Here is an 18,564-nt window from a genome sequence, read left to right on the forward strand (position 1 = left end):
GTTTTTAAAAGTAAGATCTAAAATCCTAAGCTATTTCTGTGGAAAAGATAAAAATGTGCACTATAGCCTGTGAGGCTACACAGGAAGGGCATAGTTTTTTCCTTTCTCCTATAGCCATGTTAGTTTATTAAAAAAAAAAAAAAATGAGGAACATGGCTTCCCTTTGACCTTTTTCTTCCTGGGTTCTAAGTCTGTTGTTAAAATGAACCCTTCTGACTATGTGTCTTATGTAACATTTTATTCATAACAACAGTTTTCACACACAGGTTAATCTAAATTGTGATGACTAATGCCTCCTTATTAATCTTACCTTTTGTAGGTGTATCACCATTTACTTAAACAATACATGGCCATAGATATAGAATTGGTTTGTTGGCTTGTTCATTTTCTTAATATGAACCATTCTCTGTTGAATATGCTTGCATAAAAACCTTCATGTGGTTGCTTGGTTTTTTTGCATTTTAAGTTCATTGTTCATTGACTCTGGAGCATGAATAATATTAATACTTCTAATTTTGCGTCACCACTGCTCCAAAAATCAATTTTGTGGCAACTTCCACAGAAGCCATAGTTGATTTACCTTGTTGTCATTAGTTCTTGATTGAAAATCCTGGGTGGACAAAGCCTCGTGATGGGGCTGAGGTCGCAAGCACTACCTGAACTGCCAAATGTTCTGAGAAAGCTTCCATTTTAGCTTCTGTGGTTGGGAACCAGCTCTGCTTTCCACCAAGACTTTTATGATGGGAAATCTCCAAGTATTCCAAGATAATTTAGATGGTTAATAAAAGAGATGCCATTGAAAAGATATTAAATTTTCTGGCCTCAGATAAATTAATGTTTATGTTAACAGGTTTGATTTTTGGAAGGAACGTTTAAATGATTGTGTGTAATCAAATTTATCAGTTTTAAAAATCATTGATTTTACATTTGAAAGACTTACTTGTAATCTGAAAAATATTTACCAAAGTTTCTGCTTAGGTATAATTTCATTTTTTAATATATTTTTATTAGACTATCAAAACACTTGAGTTTATGAATAGTTTTATAGCACTTCAGAGTGGTCTTATTAAAGTTGAAGGTTTTGAGTCTTTTCAAAACAGTATAAATCTTTCTTGGAATAAGATTTCAATGTCAAAATAATATCATATATAAAAGATTATGTCCTACTTTGTTTCACTGAACTTCATATCAAAGTATTATTGAATTTCATCAGCAATATGTTATAAATTAAGTATAGAAAGATGTTTATTATTTTATGTGATACACGAACCCTAAATTAGTTAAAAAGTTCCTTACTACTGTTCATTTAGAATATTACCAATAATTTATTACTGATTATATATGAGACACTGCTATATTTTGATGGCAGATAAGGCATGATAAAATTTAATTTTCATGTTATTTGTACTTTACAGTTGAGATGAGAAAATGGAGGCATACAAAATTTAATAACATATCCAAAATGAATAAAAAATACATGGCCTACTAAAGATTTCCGTTTATCTCTCTCTTTTTCTCTCTCTCTATATGTATATACACACACACACATACACATAAACATATTTATACATATAAACATATATATAATAATGTTTCGTTCTCTATTAAAATTATTGTTCTCCATTTAAATTATTTTTTTAAATTTGTTAGTACATGTTGCCAATATACTTCCAGTAAAGTAGTGCTGTTTGTGTTCATTAAGACGAAATTGCTCAATATGTCCCTCTTCTTTATCGATGTTAATTATGAAAGTTTTTATTCTTGGTAATTTAAAACTCCAAATAACATTTTTCTCCATTTCATTTTAACATCTCTTAAACTACTAGATTTAAACATATGAAATTGAGGCCGGGTGTGGTGGCTCACACCTGTAATCCCAGCACTTTGGGACGCCAAGGTGGGCAAATCACCTGAGGTCGGGAGTTCAAGACCAGCCTGACCAAGGTGGAGAAACCCTGTCTCTACTAAAAATACAAAATTAGCCAGGCTTGGTGGCACATGCCTGTAATCCCAGCTACTCGAGAAGCTGAGGCAGGAGAATCGCTTGAACCCAGGAGGCGGAGGTTGTGGTGAGCAGATATCGTGCCATTGCACTCCAGCCTGGGCAACAAGAGTGAAACTCTGTCTCAAAAAAAAACAAAACAAAAAACACATGAAATTGCCAGTATAGACTAATTTGACTTACAATGTTGTCAATTTTATATGATTCAATTTTTTTTTAGTTTTTCATATTTTAATATCTCCTGTGACTTTTCCACTGAACTTCTTTTTTTTTGATACTGTCTTAGTATTTTTCTTATCAGCTTGTATGAGCTCTGCACACCCAAGTACAATAAATCTATTGAGCTAATAAATAATTTGATGAGCAGAAACAGGAATTACAACATAGCACATAATACTAAAATTGTCAATGTAACAGATTAATGTTTTGAAGTAATTTTCATACTATCTAGAGATGGGTGGATGAGCAGATAGATGAAAGAACACTCACGAGACCATAGGCAGGTGAAATGTAGTTTTATTCAGCAGCTCTCCCATCACCATCTCACTCACACTAGTTCTCTCACACTGTCCACCTTGTCTCAGCCGCTTAGTCTGGCAGCTCCCACATACAGCTGCCTGGCCAGCTCTCCCTTGCCTTCAGGGCCAGCAGCTTAACTCTTTCTCTCTTTGGGACCGAGCGAGCTGAGCTGTGTCCTGGCTCCCCGTCCTCTGCACAGATGGACAACTCTGACTCTCCCTTTCTCTGGGCACAAGCGTGCCTGTACAATGTCAGCAGGGCAAATTATACCTTTTACAGACAATAGTGGCGAAGAGCCAAATGAGGAGCCTTCTCATGCTATGGCTACATGGCTGTGTTTACATTATACACGGAATTGTGCACCTGCTTTCCAAACTTGCTGAGTCACTGGCCCAGATGTCTGCCTCAGCCTATTCCTTGACCAAAGCACAGCCATGTTCCTTACACTTATATTAACACTAACATTAAAAGTTGATTACAAATGATACATGCTTTTATTAGGCTTTGAAAAACACCCTCAAAGGAATTAGCTAGATTCTGTTTAATTACTGAGAAAGAAATAGCTGTCAAAGTTAAAAAGTCAACTAACCTTTTAATTAAACCCATTGTTAAACAGGGAATCCCCAATGTATTTAGTCCCCTTTAATCTCGACATCTGTTACATAGCTATCAGCTACCAATTATTGCTGTAATTTGTGCCATTACTTATCACAGTGTGTATACATATACATATGTGTATGTGTGTGTGTATATATATATATGTATATATATGTATATATATGTGTATATATATATACATGTATATATATATACATATATATATATATATGTAGTGCTTTTTGGCAATAAATTAATTCATGTGCCATAGTTTGCTATTTAAAGCCACCCTGTCTGCCCCTAGTCACTACCCACCAACATGTTTGCTGTTGCTAATGTACACAATATGATTCAAGTAAATCTATAAATGAATTACAACTATTTTAAATATACTATGTCAGAATATCCTCTTGCTTCTCTAAGGTATCCATACATACTCCTATCTCACAGGGATTTCAAAAACAGAAATCAAATGATTGATTATCTCAAATTATTAAGAGCCCACAGTTCATAGTTACAAAGAGCCAAATTCACTGCTAAGCTCTTCTGACATCAAAATGTTCATAATATTTTTGAATTCTTCCTAGATATCAAGTCCTCTATAAATTCTGTGGTAGACAGAATAATCCTCCTTCTCACCGGCAAGATGTCCACGTCCTAGTCCCCGGAACATATGAATATATATTATATCCTATGGCAAAAGGGACATTGCAGATGTCATTAAGATTGCAGGCCTTGAGATGGGAAGACTTTTCTTGACTACCAGGTGGGCCCAATCTAATCACATAAGTGATTAGAGTGACAAGAAGGACTCAATCCACCATTGATGGTTTTGAACATGGAGAAAGGAAGCCACCTGCCTGCCAAGGAATGCAGGCAGTCCCAACAAGCTTTAAGAGGCAAAAAATCTAGATTATTCCCTAAACCCTCCAAAATGGTTCTACCAACACTTTATTTTACTGCCTGTTGGGCTTGATGTTAGCCCAGTGCAATCTATGTTAAACTTTTGACAAAAAGAACTGTAAGATAATAAATTTTTGTTTTAAGTCACTAAGTTTGTGGTAATCTGTGGCACAAACAGAACAATCTGTGGCACAAACAAACAAATCTGTGGCAAAAGAAAATTAATACAATGGCTTATGCCATTTAGTTCTCAAAAAAATCAGCATTATTATACTTACTTTACAATAGAGAAAAATGAGTCTCAAAATGATTAAGTGAACTAAAGTCACCTGGTTAGTGAAAGATAAAGCAGAAGTTAAACTCCACATTTCTCTCTGAATAAAAATGACAATGTTAAATCAGGTTTAGCCTAAAGCTGCCTCCTTACATATCTAAGTTTGGCCTAAAGGTTTTTCTGTACATTGTGAACCATAACAAGTTGAGGAGTAAACAGACCATAGCCTACACTTGTGCCAGTCACTGAGTTTTGGCTAATCAAATGTAGCCAACTGTCCAAACTGTGTTCAAATAAGGCAATCACCAAGCTGTAACCAATCCAGTTGTTTCTGTACCGGACTTGCTTTTTCTGTACCTCACTTTGCTTTTTCTGTTCATAAGTTTTCTTTCACCCCATGGCTGTGCTGGAGTCTCTTGAGCCTACTATGGCTCAGAAGTCTGCCCAATTCGCAAATTGTTCATTGCTCAATTAAACTCCTTTAAATTTAATTCAGTTGAAGTTTTTTTTCATCAACAATGTATGAGACACATTTTAAAACAATATGCATGGGATAAAGTTTTAGAAGGAAAGATTAAATAGGAATCTGGCAGAGATTTATAATTATATTAGATGTCTGAGAAATTTCCAGAATTAAGAAAATATACAAGTTCTTAATTAAAACAACATGCCAATTCTTAAGTAGAATAAGAAAACACACATTCAGTTAGACACATCATAATAAAACTATTTTTAAAAGCAGAAATTTACTAAAAAATTGTAGATGTCATAAAGGAATTTTTAGTAAATAGATAATAGACTTAGCAACAACAAAACAAGAAAATATTAAACTTAATTGTCTAAATAATTGAAGAGAGAAAACCAAACCAAACTAAAACAAAACAAAAACAACCCCAGGGGCTTAGAACTCTTAATCCAGCTAAAGTATCATTCAAGATTAAGAGCAAAATAAAGATAATTACAGTTTAAGACAAAGAATAATTTTGTGGTTGAAAATAAGCTGATATTAAGATACAAGCAAAAGGACACAGGATACAGGAAGAGAATATTAATAGTTGAAGCACTTAAGATTTTTGTACTCTACTGAGATTAGAGCTGATGATTATCACTATATATAGCATTCGTGCGTTTTTGCTTGTTTGTTTGCTTTTTATAAGTTAAGGTAACTTCTAAGTATAGAAACATCCTGTGAACTTCCAAACTAGGGACGTAAATGTAAAAGGCTTAGTGGGAGGGAGAATTAAGTAATATCGTTGCATCAATGAAGTAGAGAAATGAAAATAAAAGTAAAGAAACAAAAAGAATAAGAACACTTAACAAATAAAAAGTCAAGGTAATTTGCTAAACTCAAAATTATGTGAAGGTGCTAGAGAAAGATTAATTAGACCTCCTGTGTCTAAGAGAGAGGTGACAACGTGCTAGCCGCCCTCACAGCCCTTGCTCGCTCTCGGCGCCTCCTCTGCCTGGGCTCCCACTTTGGAGGCACTTGAGGAGCCCTTCAGCCCACCACTGCACTGTGGAAGCCCCTTTCTGGGCTGGCCAAGGCCGGAGCTGACTCCTTCAGCTTGCAGGGAGGTGTGGAGGCAGAGGCGCCAGCGGGAACCGGGCTGCGCAAGGCGCTTGCGGGCCAGCTGGAGTTCCGGGTGGGAGTGGACTTGGCAGGCCCGGCACTTGGAGCGGCCGACCGGCCGGCCCCTGGCAATGAGGGGCTTAGCACCCGGGCCAGCGGCTGCGGAGGGTGTGCTGGGTCCCCCAGCAGTGCCAGCCCACCGGCGCAGCACTCGATTTCTCGCCAGGCCTTAGCTGCCTCCCTATGGGGCAGGGCTCTGGACCTGCCTGATCCTCCCCTCCTCTGTGGGCTCCTGTGTGGCCCTAGCCTCCCCGAGGAGCGCCGCCCACTGCTCCAGGGCGCCCAGTCCCATCGATCACCCAACGGCTGAGGAGTGCGGGTGCCATGCAGGGGACTGGCAGGCAGCTCCACCTGCCACCCCGGTGTGGAATCCACTGGGTGAAGCCAGCTGGACTCCTGAGTCTGGAGGGGACTTGGAGCACCTTTATGTCTAGCTAAGGGATTGTAAATACACCAATCAGCACCCTGTGTCTAGCTCAGGGTTTGTGAATGCACCAATCACCACTCTGTATCTAGCTACTCTGGTGGGGACTTGGAGAACCTTTGTGTGAACACTCGGTATCTAGCTAATCTAGTGGGGAAGTGGAGAACTTTTGTGTCTAGCTCAGGGATTGGAAAGGCACCAATCAGTGCCCTGTCAAAACAGACCACTTGGCTCTCTGTAAAATGGACCAATCAGCAGGATGTCAGTGGGGCCAGATAAGAGAATAAAAGCAGGCTGCGCCAGCCAGCAGTGGCAACCCGCTGGGGTACCCTTCCACACTGTGGAAGCTTTGTTCTTTCGCTCTTTGCAATAAATCTTGCTACTGCTCAGTCTTTGGGTCCACACTGCCTTTATGAGCTGTAACGCTCACCGGGAAGGTCTGCAGCTTCACTCCTGAAGCTAGCGAGACCACAAACCCACCAGGAGGAATGAAGAACTCCAGACGCACCACCTTAAGAGCTGTAACACTCACCACGAAGGTCCGCAGCTTCACTCCTGAGACAGCCAGACCACGAACCCCACCAGAAGGAAGAAACTCCTAACACATCCAAACATCAGAAGGAACAAACTCCAGACACGCCACCTGTAAGAACTGTAACACTCACCGCGAGGGTCCGCGGCTTCATTCTTGAAGTCAGTGAGACCAAGAACCCACCAATTCCAGACACATAAGCAGCTAAAAATGAGGTATAAAATAAAAATTACTATTACAGGTTGAGATTAAAATAAATGATACGTAATATCCATGTTTAGAAAAGCAAGATAAGGCCTGGTGCAGTGCCCAGGTTGGTTTACAATTCAAATGTATTTTTCACATACCCCAGGGAGATATTAAAGAAGTATATATAAAATTATTCCACCACATTGGCTACATAAATGACATTCAAGATTAATGATGAATATTCACTCCAAAAGTATTAAACCTATGAAGGAAGAATGAACCCTTGTGTTAAGTTATGCCATGTTCGGCTCCTTCCTGAAAATAAGAGAATCTACACTTTCCTGCCTCCTTCTAATTAGGCAGTACCATTGTTGAGGTCGGCTGATTGAAGAGAGATTGTAGCACTTCTGACATGAGCCAGAAAAAAGCACTTGCTAATTTTCTAGTCTCTCTTCCCCACAAGCGAAATCAAATTTAGAAGATTGCCACATTGCTGCAAGTAGGACAACTCTGGTAAGTAGCCTGTACCCCAGATAGAATATCTTGAGTAAAAAACAGTGAAGAAGCATTTTTTTTTAATGTGGTAACTGGTAAACATTTTCCAGAATTGACAACAGATTGAAACTCCTTAACAAATTACAAGCAGAAAAAATAGTCAACAAAAGAGTCAAACGGTAAAGTATTTGAACAATTTATTCTGAGCCAAATATGAGTTACCAAGGCCAGAAACACAGTCTCCAGAGGCTTTGAGAACATGTGCCTGAGGTGGTTGGGTTACAGCTTGATTTTATACATTTTAGAGAGAAAGAAGTTACACGCTGATACATAAAGCAATACATGCAGGAAGTGAAAGGTTCTTGTATGAGTTTGAACCCTGGGAGCACGCCAAGAGACAACACAAGGTGGTGTGGAGCAACATGCCGTTTTAATGAGTGCCTGGGTGCAGGCCGGCTGTAGCCTAAAATGGCATCAGCCCCAACTGAGGATGGGACAGGGGTTTTATAGTCCTCTGTAAACAGGAAGTGTTGCAGTCTGACGTGATTACTGTGTCGTATCCGGACTGCCTCTTTCTCGAACTTCAGGGGTATGTCTTCCAGCCAGGGTATGTGTCTTCCTGCCAGCTCTCTTCCTGCTTCTGCTATCTTGCTGGCTTTTGCTGCTGATGCAAGTGGCCTTGAGCCTTGGGACTGGGCCTGAGGAGGAAGGAGTTATTCATCTGTTCGAGCTTTCAGGCCCCAGGGAGAATCTGATCAAGAAGTAGATTGCTTTGGCCTGGACAGGTGGGACATCTCAAAGAAGGGGCTTTCAGGTCATAGGTGGATTTAAACATTTCTTGATACTTGCACATGCATGTTTATAGCAGCACAATTTGCAATTGCAAGAATATGGAACCAGCCCAAATGCCCATCAATCAACAATTGGATAAAGAAAATGTGACTTATATTGGAGACTATTATTCTAAGTGAAGTAACTCAGGAATGGCAAACCAAGCATCACATGTTCTCACTCATATGTGGGAGCTAAGCTATGAGGACACAAAGGTGTAAGAATGATACACTGGACTTTGGGTACTTGGGGGAGAGGTGGTAAGGGATAAAAGACCACACACTGGGTACAGTGTACACTGTTCGGGTGATGGGTGCACCAGAATCCCAGAAATCACCACTAAAGACCTTATTTATGTAACCAAACACCACTTGTTCCCAAAAAACGTATTGGAAAAAATATAGAAGAGTGAAGGCCTTCTGGCAATGTTCTCCTTAACCCACAATGTGTTTTAAGAGGAGTGAACCAATGTTCTGTTTCGGACTGATTATGAGGCAATGTATGTACATTAAATTTTCTCACCTGCATCAGCCTTCATCTTTTATGTATCAAAGTATAAGCCATCCATGTATAAGGCTGGCTGCAAAATCTTTCACTAATAAAAGTATACCCCATAAGTACATATAAGAGATCCCCTTTTCACTTATATCATTCATAGAGGCATAAGCAAGGGAAAAAAAATTCAAAGATAAGAGTCTCATGATAGAGAAGTCTTGATCTGTGATTTTGGGAAAAGCACATCAACGATATCATTTTCTTCTGGGGAGAAACTTTCCTAGTTAGCTTTACTTTAAGGATTCCGATCAGTGTACAGTTACAAGAACATGGAGGGACCCTTCTGAGTTGTGAGACTATGAACCAAAAGTTTAAGTTCCCAAAGTTTTTCTGTAGTGTGGATGGCAAGGATAGTCTTTCTCTGATGTTCTCAGCAGATCCAATCTTCAGGTTCTAGATTGTGAAGAGTTTGATTGTCCTCAGTGAACCATAAAAAGCTTTCTTTACACCGTGAAAATACACTGTGGCATAATAATCTACTATTATAACATCAGCCTTCTTGTATGAGAAGCTTTTCTACAATCAGAAAACGTGGATTGAAAGTAACAATTGAATGAAATCCCTTTATAAATGTTTAAATGGCCCATCAGGTAGCCAAATGTACCTGAAGTTTTGATTGTCTTCCCAGGAATATGGATTTCACAAATCGAACATTGGCTATAAACTATTTTAGCAATTTGGTAGCCAACACAAAATATATACATTTAATTTGGATCATTTTATCTGCATGGAATGCAGAACTTTTTTTTTTTTTTTTTTTTTTTTGAGACGGAGTCTTGCTCTATCACTCAGGCTGGAGTGCAGTGGCGCGATCTTGGCTCACTGCAAACTCTGTCTCCCAGGTTCACACCATTCTCCTGACTTAGCCTCCCGAGTAGCTGGGACTACAGGCACCCGCCACCGCGCCCAGCTAATTTTTTGTATTTTTAGTAGAGATGGGGTTTCACCATGTCAGCCAGGATGGTCTCGATCTCCTGACCTCGTGATCCACCACCTTAGCCTCCCAAAGTGCTGGGATTACAGGCGTGAGCCACCGCACCTGGCCAGAATGCAGAACTTTTAATAACAAAAGCTTTAAAGACTCAGGAAGGACAAGGCTGCAACTGTTCTGGTTCCCCATGAGTCCATGCGTAACATTGGACTTACGTCCTCTTGAATGCCGGTTGTTCCTCAAATTTAAGTGCATAGCACTGATAACTAATGGGTTATCATAGGTAATTTGACGTGGACCATGTATCAGCTGATTTAATATGAAAATGTGGCAAAGTATTTTCTTGGTATTCAATTTATTCTTGTTCTACTTAGGTTAGCAGTTTTATAAACCAGTTTTTGTTAAAGTTTCGGGAATTCTTAGCCAGTCCAAATGATATAAACTTAAAGTTATTAGAAAGCTGTATTCAAGAATGCTTTTCAGGGTCCTTTCCATCCTTTCATGAACCTCCTAAGACACCATATTCTAGGATTTTGCATGCTAGTGAAGTTTTCAAAAACTATATTAGCATTATGCAATTAACTGTGGAAATGACTTTAAATAGTCATAAAGACAAAATTGACAAGGAAATTTGGTTATTTCTGTGGTCCGCAATAATCTAATATCATAACTTTAATTATGATTGATAGCGTATACTCAGACATTAGAATTTAGGAATCCCATACAATTTTGGAGCATATATTAATATTATTCACTAAAATATAACCTGAAGAAGATTAAACATTACTTTTATTTTGACTATTCCATGCAACTAAGCATGTCACATAATCCTGTTTACATCTCTTTTGGATGCTCCAGGGGCCCTCTGTAGCACCCAAAAGTTAGGAATTAGAAAAGACAATTTTAAAGCTGAAATTTGATTTTTGGGAAGCCTATCAAGTATGTTAAAGGCCTACAACCCTTGCTATTATGCTTAACCAATTTGACCATAAGGTGAGATTCGCACAAACCCTTTATAATCCTTTACTAATGTTTGTTAAAGAGCAGATCAGTGCTTTAAGAGAGTAGAATGATTGTTACCAAAGGCTAGGAAGGATTGGGGGTGGGAATGAAGATAAGCTGGTTAATGGGTACAAACATACAGTTAGATATAAGAAACAAGAAATAAGTGTCTGATAGCATGTACAGTTGGGGTCCCCAACCCCTGGACTGGTACTTGTCCCTTGCCTGTTAGGAAATGGGCTTTGCAGCAGAACATGAGGAGCTGCAAGTGAGCAAAGCTTCGTCTGTATTTACAGCCGCTCCACATCACTCACATTACCACCTGAGCTCTGCTTCCTGTCAGATTAGTGGTAGCATTAGATTTTCATAGGAGCGTGAACCCTATTGTGAACTGCATGTGCGAGAGATCTAGGTTGCGCATTATGAGAATCTAATGCCCAATGATTTGCCACTGTCTCCCATCACCCACAGATGGAACTATCTAGTTGCAGGAAAATAAGTTGAGGGCTCCCACTGATTCTACATTATGGTGAGTTGCATAATTATTTCATTATATTATATATATATTGCAATGTAATAATAAAAGAGATAAAGTGCACAATAAATGAAATGCACTTGAATCATCCTGAAACCATCCTCCCCACCCCATCCGTGGCAGCATTTTCTTCCACGAAACTGGTTCCTGGTGCCAAAAAGATTGGAGACTGATGTACAGCATGGTGAATATAGTTAATGACACAGTGTTATATACTTGAAATTTGCTAAGATTGCAGATCTGAAGTATCTTCGCCACCTCACCCATACAAATGATAGTTATGTGAGTTGATGGATGTGTTAATTAACTTGATTTTGGTGATCATTTTACAATGTATACAAATTACCAAATCATCACATTGTGTAACTGAACAATCTAGCCTGAAAATGTATTTTAAAACTTTTCTTTTCCTTTTTTCTGGTTTTTTTTTTCTCTAGTCTCAAGATACAACATTGAGACTAGCTGGAGAAACCTTTTTTTTAATTCTTAAAATATAGCCTTGAAATGTACTTTCTTTCAAATACCATGTCCTTCCCTTTCTTATACACTCCTTTACACCATACACATTTATCTAACTGTATGTTTGTTTCTAATTGTGTCCTTACATGGAAGTTTCAGTGGCTAATCTTGAAACAGACCTTCAGGCATAGAGAACTAGCTGCAAAATTTCAGAGATACCTCAAGACAGTTACTCGACAACTTGGACATCGTTGAGATGACACCAGCCCATGATCCAGGTGGACCACAGCTTGAGATAGGCACTGGAATAAGACACACAGACCTTATACTCAGCACCCTTCCTGCATGTTTCCCATTCCAAGTTTCCCCTTTTAAGCCCCTTGCCCCAGCCTAAAGTTTGAAGTGCTTACTTTGGAAGTGAATCCAGCCACTTAACCATTGCTAGTTATGATAAATAGAGCTACTTTCTTTCTATCATATTTTGCTCGTTATTGGGTTCTACACAGCTAGAATTTGGTTACAGTTGTACACTTTCAATATTAAAACTTTTTTTCTGTCAATTGTACCTCAATAAAGCTGGAAAAAGGAAAAATGAAAGAATTAGCTGTGGACTGAAATAATATATTTGCAAATTAGTTATTCAAAGAATGACAACTCATAACTATTCCATAAAAGACTCTCAAAACTAAATAATAAGCAAACAAGTAGCCCCACAAAAAATGGGCAAAATACCTGAAATAACACATCCCCAAAAGAGATATGTGGATAGCAAATACACATATGATGAGATGCTCAATATCATTATTAATTAGGATAGGCAAATTAAAACTATGAGATATCTCCACACACACATTTGGAAACGCTGTATTCCAAAGCACAAGCAGCATCAGATGTTGGCAAATGTGGAACAATAGGACTTCTCATATATTGCTTGTAGAAATGCAAAATGCTGTAATCAATATTGAAGTTTCTTATAAAGTTAAACTTATACCCAACCTATGACCCACCAATTCCTCTTGTATTTGCTCCAGTGAAAAGAAACAATGGTTCACACAAAAATTGATACCAGGATGTTTATAGCAGGATTTTTTTTTGCTGTAATTACTACACACTGGAAACAACCAGATGTCTTTCAAATGGTGAATACCTAAACAAAATGCATACATCCATACATTGGATACTACATAGCAAGAAAAAATAATGGGTTCTTTGTTCTCACAGGAATGTGGGTGAGTTATAAATGCATTTGACTAAGTGAAAAAGGCCAGACCCAAAGGCCACATATGCATGATTCAATTTATATGACATTCTGGAAAAGATAAAGCTATAGGAAAGAACATCACATCAGTTAATTTTCATGGGTTAGGATTGGGGAAGTGGTTGACTGTAAAAAAAGACAGCAAGAGGAAATTTTTCTGGTGATAGAATAGTTCTATATAATATTGTGTATATATAGATACACAATTCTGTGCATCTATATATAATACTGTAAAGAGTGATTTCTACCATATGTAATTTTAATAAATAGCCAAGACAGAATGCAGAATGAATCTAACTATATTAACAGTGAGTAATATTACCTCATTTAAGGAGGTAGAAAAAGAACAAACAAATTAAAGTCTGAGAGAATAACATTGTAAAACACTGTTTGACCAAATATCATCAGCTAATAAACAAAAGAAATAGACACAAGCATGTTACTCTAGTTGGTAAACTTTTTCTCTCAAGAGCATGAAACAGCAACTCTGAACTACTTTACTGGTATCAGCATATGTATTGTAGATAATGAAAGCCATGTTTCTCTAATATAAGTTAGAAATAATCAAAGAGAGACTGACATAATAAACTCTGTAGCGTTGGGTTAGATTTAGAGTTATCAGTATGATTTCATTTAAAAATATATACATACAAAAAGTATACAAAAATATGTATACCTCGGTTACTTTACATAAATACATTTCCTGTCTCTGTCTGATGAGAGTTCGCAGAAGCAGCGATACCCTAGCAGCAACTAATAAAACTAGGGCACAGATCTGAGTGTTTAAATATCATTACCTAATGAAAGGAACCAAGGCTCAATGGAAAAGTAGTTGGTTCCAGGACTGGGGTAAGAAAAATCCAAGTTAACCCTGGAATTTCATGTGGTTCCAGGAGGTAAATAAGTGATAAAATTTTAAAAGAGAGGAGAAAAAAAATGAAAAAAAGATGAGACATGTCAAAATGAGGTTCAGGAGATCAGTAGGACTTGTTTTCTGAGAACCAGTCACAAGACCCCACTGAACAAAACAGAAGCTGATGAGAACAGGATGCAGCAAAGAAATCAGCCCAAACCAGCTAAAACCAAGATGACAATGAAAGCAGCTTCTGGTTGCCCTCACTGCTTATTTCATACTAATTATAATGCATTTGGATGCTAAAAGACACTCCCAATACAAACATGACAATTAACAAATGCCATGACAAACCCCCAGAAGTTACCTTATATAGTTTAAAAGAAGGACCTTTGGTTCCAAGAACCCTTTGCCCCCTTTTCAGAACATTCATGAATAATCCACCCCTTATCTAGCATATAATCAAGGAACAGTTCTCTAAAAATAGCTAGCCAGCAATTCACAAGGGCTGCTGCTGCTGCTGCTACTCTTTCTACGGAGCAGCCATATTCCTGTACTCAGTTGCTTTAATAAACTTGCGTTCCCTTTGCTCTGTTGGCTCACTCATGTTTTTTCTTGGACAAAGCCAAGAACCATCCTGGCCTAAGCCCCAATTTTAGGCCTCACCTGCATCAAAAAGACATGGAAGCCAACCTGAAAGAGCTCCTGTGACCAAAGCTAACACAATTTGAGCAATTAAATTAATAATTATAGTTTTATGTTATAACCCAGATAATAAAGTAAATATTAATGAGTTCATAGTAATATAAATAAATAAATAAATAAGTAAACTGGGCAGGAGAGACAACTCTTTCTTACACAAGAATTCCAATTAATACATTTGTAAAAATGAGGGAGATAGGAAATAATCATTAGAATGTCATATAATACTCATTGTAAGCAAAAAATTGTGAGCAAAAGTACATGAATAAATAACATATTTGTACAATCTCAAATTATTTGCCCCTAATTATTTATTATAGTAACTGTACTATGAAGAAACCTAGTAGATATCACTGTAATCAAGGGATCAAGGTTCATATCACTCTAACGAGCCATACTGACATCATTGAACTGTTGACGTAATCCACTCATTCAGCAAAGTCTATTGCCTCTTTGGTATTTTCCCCCCAAATCTAAATCTTTGATATAATTATGGCAAAATATCAGATAGACTTCAGATCCAAATTGAGAGACATTCTACAAAATACTTGTAAAACTGTCAAGATCATGAGGGACAAACAAAAACTATTGAACTGTCTCAAACCAGAGACAACTAAGAAGTCAGGACAACTAAATGCAGTGTAGGCTTCTGAATTGGATCCTCAAGGACAAAAAGGACATTAGTTGAAATATGCTGAAATATAAATTGTTTGAAGTTTGCTTATTAGTATTTTACCACTTTAGTTCAGTTAATATTATTTTACCAATGCTAATATTATGGTGCCAATTATCTTAGTTTTTATAATAGTATCATTACTATACACAAAATTAATATTGCAAGCTGGGTGAAGCATCTACAAAACTCCCTTACTAACTTTGCTACTCCTTTGTACATCTGAAATTATTTCTATAAATGGTCAAAAACTCAAATTGAAACAAAAGAAAACAAAGCAAAACAACATTTTTCGAAGTATTATATTGTTAAAAAGAACAGACAAGACTAAAGAGAATTGTTTTTTTTTCTTATAAATTTGTTTGAGTTCATTGTAGATTCTGGATATTAGCCCTTTGTCAGATGAGTAGGTTGCAAAAGTTTTCTCCCATTTTGTAGGTTGCCTGTTCACTCTGATGGTAGTTTCCTTTGCTGTGCAGAAGCTCTTTAGTTTAATGAGATCCCATTTGTCAATTTTGGCTTTTGTTGCCATTGCTTTTGGTGTTTTAGACATGAAGTCCTTGCCCATGCCTATGTCCTGAATGGTAATGCCTAGGTTTTCTTCTAGGGTTTTTATGGTTTTAGGTCTAACGCTTAAGTCTTTAATCCATCTTGAATTAATTTTTGTATAAGGTGTAAGGCAGAGATACAGTTTCAGTGAAGGACATGAACAGACACTTCTCAAAAGAAGACATTTATGCAGCCAAAAAACAAATGAGAAAATGCTCACCATCACTGGCCATCAGAGAAATGCAGATCAAAACCACAATGAGATACCATCTCACACCAGTTAGAATGGCGATCATTAGAAAGGAAACAACAGGTGCTAGAGAGGATGTGGAGAAATAGAAACACTTTTACACTGTTGGTGGGACTGTAAACTAGTTCAACCATTGTGGAAGACAGTGTGGCAATTCCTCAGGGATCTAGAACTAGAAATACCATTTGACCCAGCCATCCCATTACTGGGTATATACCCAAAGGATTGTATATCATGCTGCTATAAAGACACATGCACACGTATGTTTATTGCGGCACTATTTACAATAGCAAAGACTTGGAACCAATCCAAATGACCAACAATGATAGACTGGATTAAGAAAATGTGGCACATATACACCATGGAATACTATGCAGCCATAAAAAATGATGAGTTCATGTCCTTTGTAGGGACATGGATGAAACTGGAAACCATCATTCTCAGTAAACTATCACAGGGACAAAAAAACAAACACCACATGTTCTCACTCATAGGTGGGAATTGAACAATGAGAACACATGGACACAGGAAGGGGAACATCACACTCTGGGGACTGTTGTGGGGTGAGGGGAGGGGGGGAGGGATAGCATTAGGAGATATACCTAATGCTAAATGATGAGTTAATGGGTGCAGCACACCAGCATGGCACATGTACACATATGTAACTAGCCTGCACATTGTGCACATGTACCCTAAAACTTAAAGTATAATAATAATAATAATAAAAAGACTAAAGAGAATTGTGCCAAAAATAATGCATAAGGGAACAATGAAAACAGTTGTACAACGTAACATCAAGATTTAGAGATATCACAGAGTTCAGTAAAACATTGCTCCCAGGCTAAAATTTCAGACTCCCATTCATTGCTCAAAGGCAGTTATACATTTTAGCCTTTGAAACCTGGCCTCAAGTTCATTTGACTGTAGGGCAGAATTTTGATATGAGGTTAAGAAAATACCACAAGATAGTACTGATATTTGGCTGAATGAAGTATTAATTCCTGACATTGTCCTCAGTCTTGAGTAGAAATCAGAGTAAAGAAACTGCTTCTCAAAATTACATGGATTTTTGAGACTCACAAACACTGTGCTGTACTGTCACACAACTACCAATGGGAATATAAATGCTTCAGTCAGAAAGAGTTAACACATTTGAATATACGGGGTTTGCCAAATAGTAAAGTATTTTAGGCTATTAACATCATTAGATACGTTGCATGTTGTTATAAGAACCACTTATTTATGAACATGTCACAAAATACATAAAATGTGTACTTAAATATAAATATTGATCTATTATTATGCTTTTATTTATGATTCACTTTTTTTGCAAAAACAAATTAAAATTGATACACCCTAATGTATCCATTAATATTGAATCAGAAGATTATTTATGATTTCATGGGTCTAGGAACATTTCTTATATGAAAGATGAAATTGAGTTATCTATATAAATATTGTTTGACAACAAATAAATTAGCCAGATTTGGTTATATACTAACAACCGCAAAGAATATTGCAGAAAACTGGCTGGGCATGGTGGCTTACATCTGTGAGCCAGCACTTTGGGAGGCAAAGATGGGCAGATCACTTGAGGCCAATAGTTTGAGAACAATCTGGCCAACATGGTGAAACCCTGTCTCTACCAAAAAATATGAAAATTAGCCGGGTGTGGTAGCATTTACCTGTAGTCCTAGCTACTCGGGAGGCTGAAGTGGGAGGACTGCTTGAACCTGGGAGGCAGAGGTTGCAGTGAGCCAAGATGGTGCCACTGCACTCTAGCCTGAGCAACAGAGCAAGACTCTGTCTCAAAAAAAAAAAAAAAAAAAGAAAGAAAGAAAAAAGAATATTGCAGGAAACCACTTAGTAGATACAAGAAGTCATTTATGTTCCTCCAAAAAACTGAATGTATAATTTTAGGTCAGATAGTTTTGATTTTAATGATGATGCTATACTAGTGCTATATTAAAGCCAAAATGACTATAGCCAGACCAACTCTTTTACTCTTTAAGTGAGGAAACTAAATCCAGTAATGCGTTCTCTATTAGAATCCAAAAAGTGCATTATTTGTTTTCAGTCAACAATTAACTCTTCATCACTTAAGGAAAAAAAAAACTCAGTCTTTATGAAAATATTCAAAGATATGCTAAAATATGCCACAAACCTACTTGTATGAATGTACCTGTCATTTTTCCTTTTGTATATGCTCTGATCTTGACTAACTAGACTCCATGTTATCTCCAATATTTACAACACGCTTTCTGTTTTATAATCTGCTTGTTCTGTTCCTTCTACCAGGAAAGTTTCCTTTTATATTTTTCTTGTAATGCACACCTTTTCATTCTTTAAGTATTAATTCAAATAATACTTACTCTAAGAAAACTTCCACAGCAAAATTAAA

The 18,564-nt window shown here is 37.4% G+C and overlaps 1 long non-coding RNA gene across 1 annotated transcript in view; it reads right to left on the reverse strand.

The window, feature by feature from the left end:
• Nucleotides 1–18,564, reverse strand: part of LOC129047965 (uncharacterized) — a 176,717-nt gene that overhangs the window by 36,953 nt on the left and 121,200 nt on the right. The window contains exon 7 of the long non-coding RNA XR_008509905.2: nt 7,015–7,085. This is a non-coding gene — a long non-coding RNA (uncharacterized LOC129047965). The remainder of the gene's footprint in view (nt 1–7,014; nt 7,086–18,564) is intronic.

Source organism: Pongo abelii, chromosome 13, assembly GCF_028885655.2.
Source record: "Pongo abelii isolate AG06213 chromosome 13, NHGRI_mPonAbe1-v2.0_pri, whole genome shotgun sequence".
NCBI classification, from domain to species: domain Eukaryota; kingdom Metazoa; phylum Chordata; class Mammalia; order Primates; family Hominidae; genus Pongo; species Pongo abelii.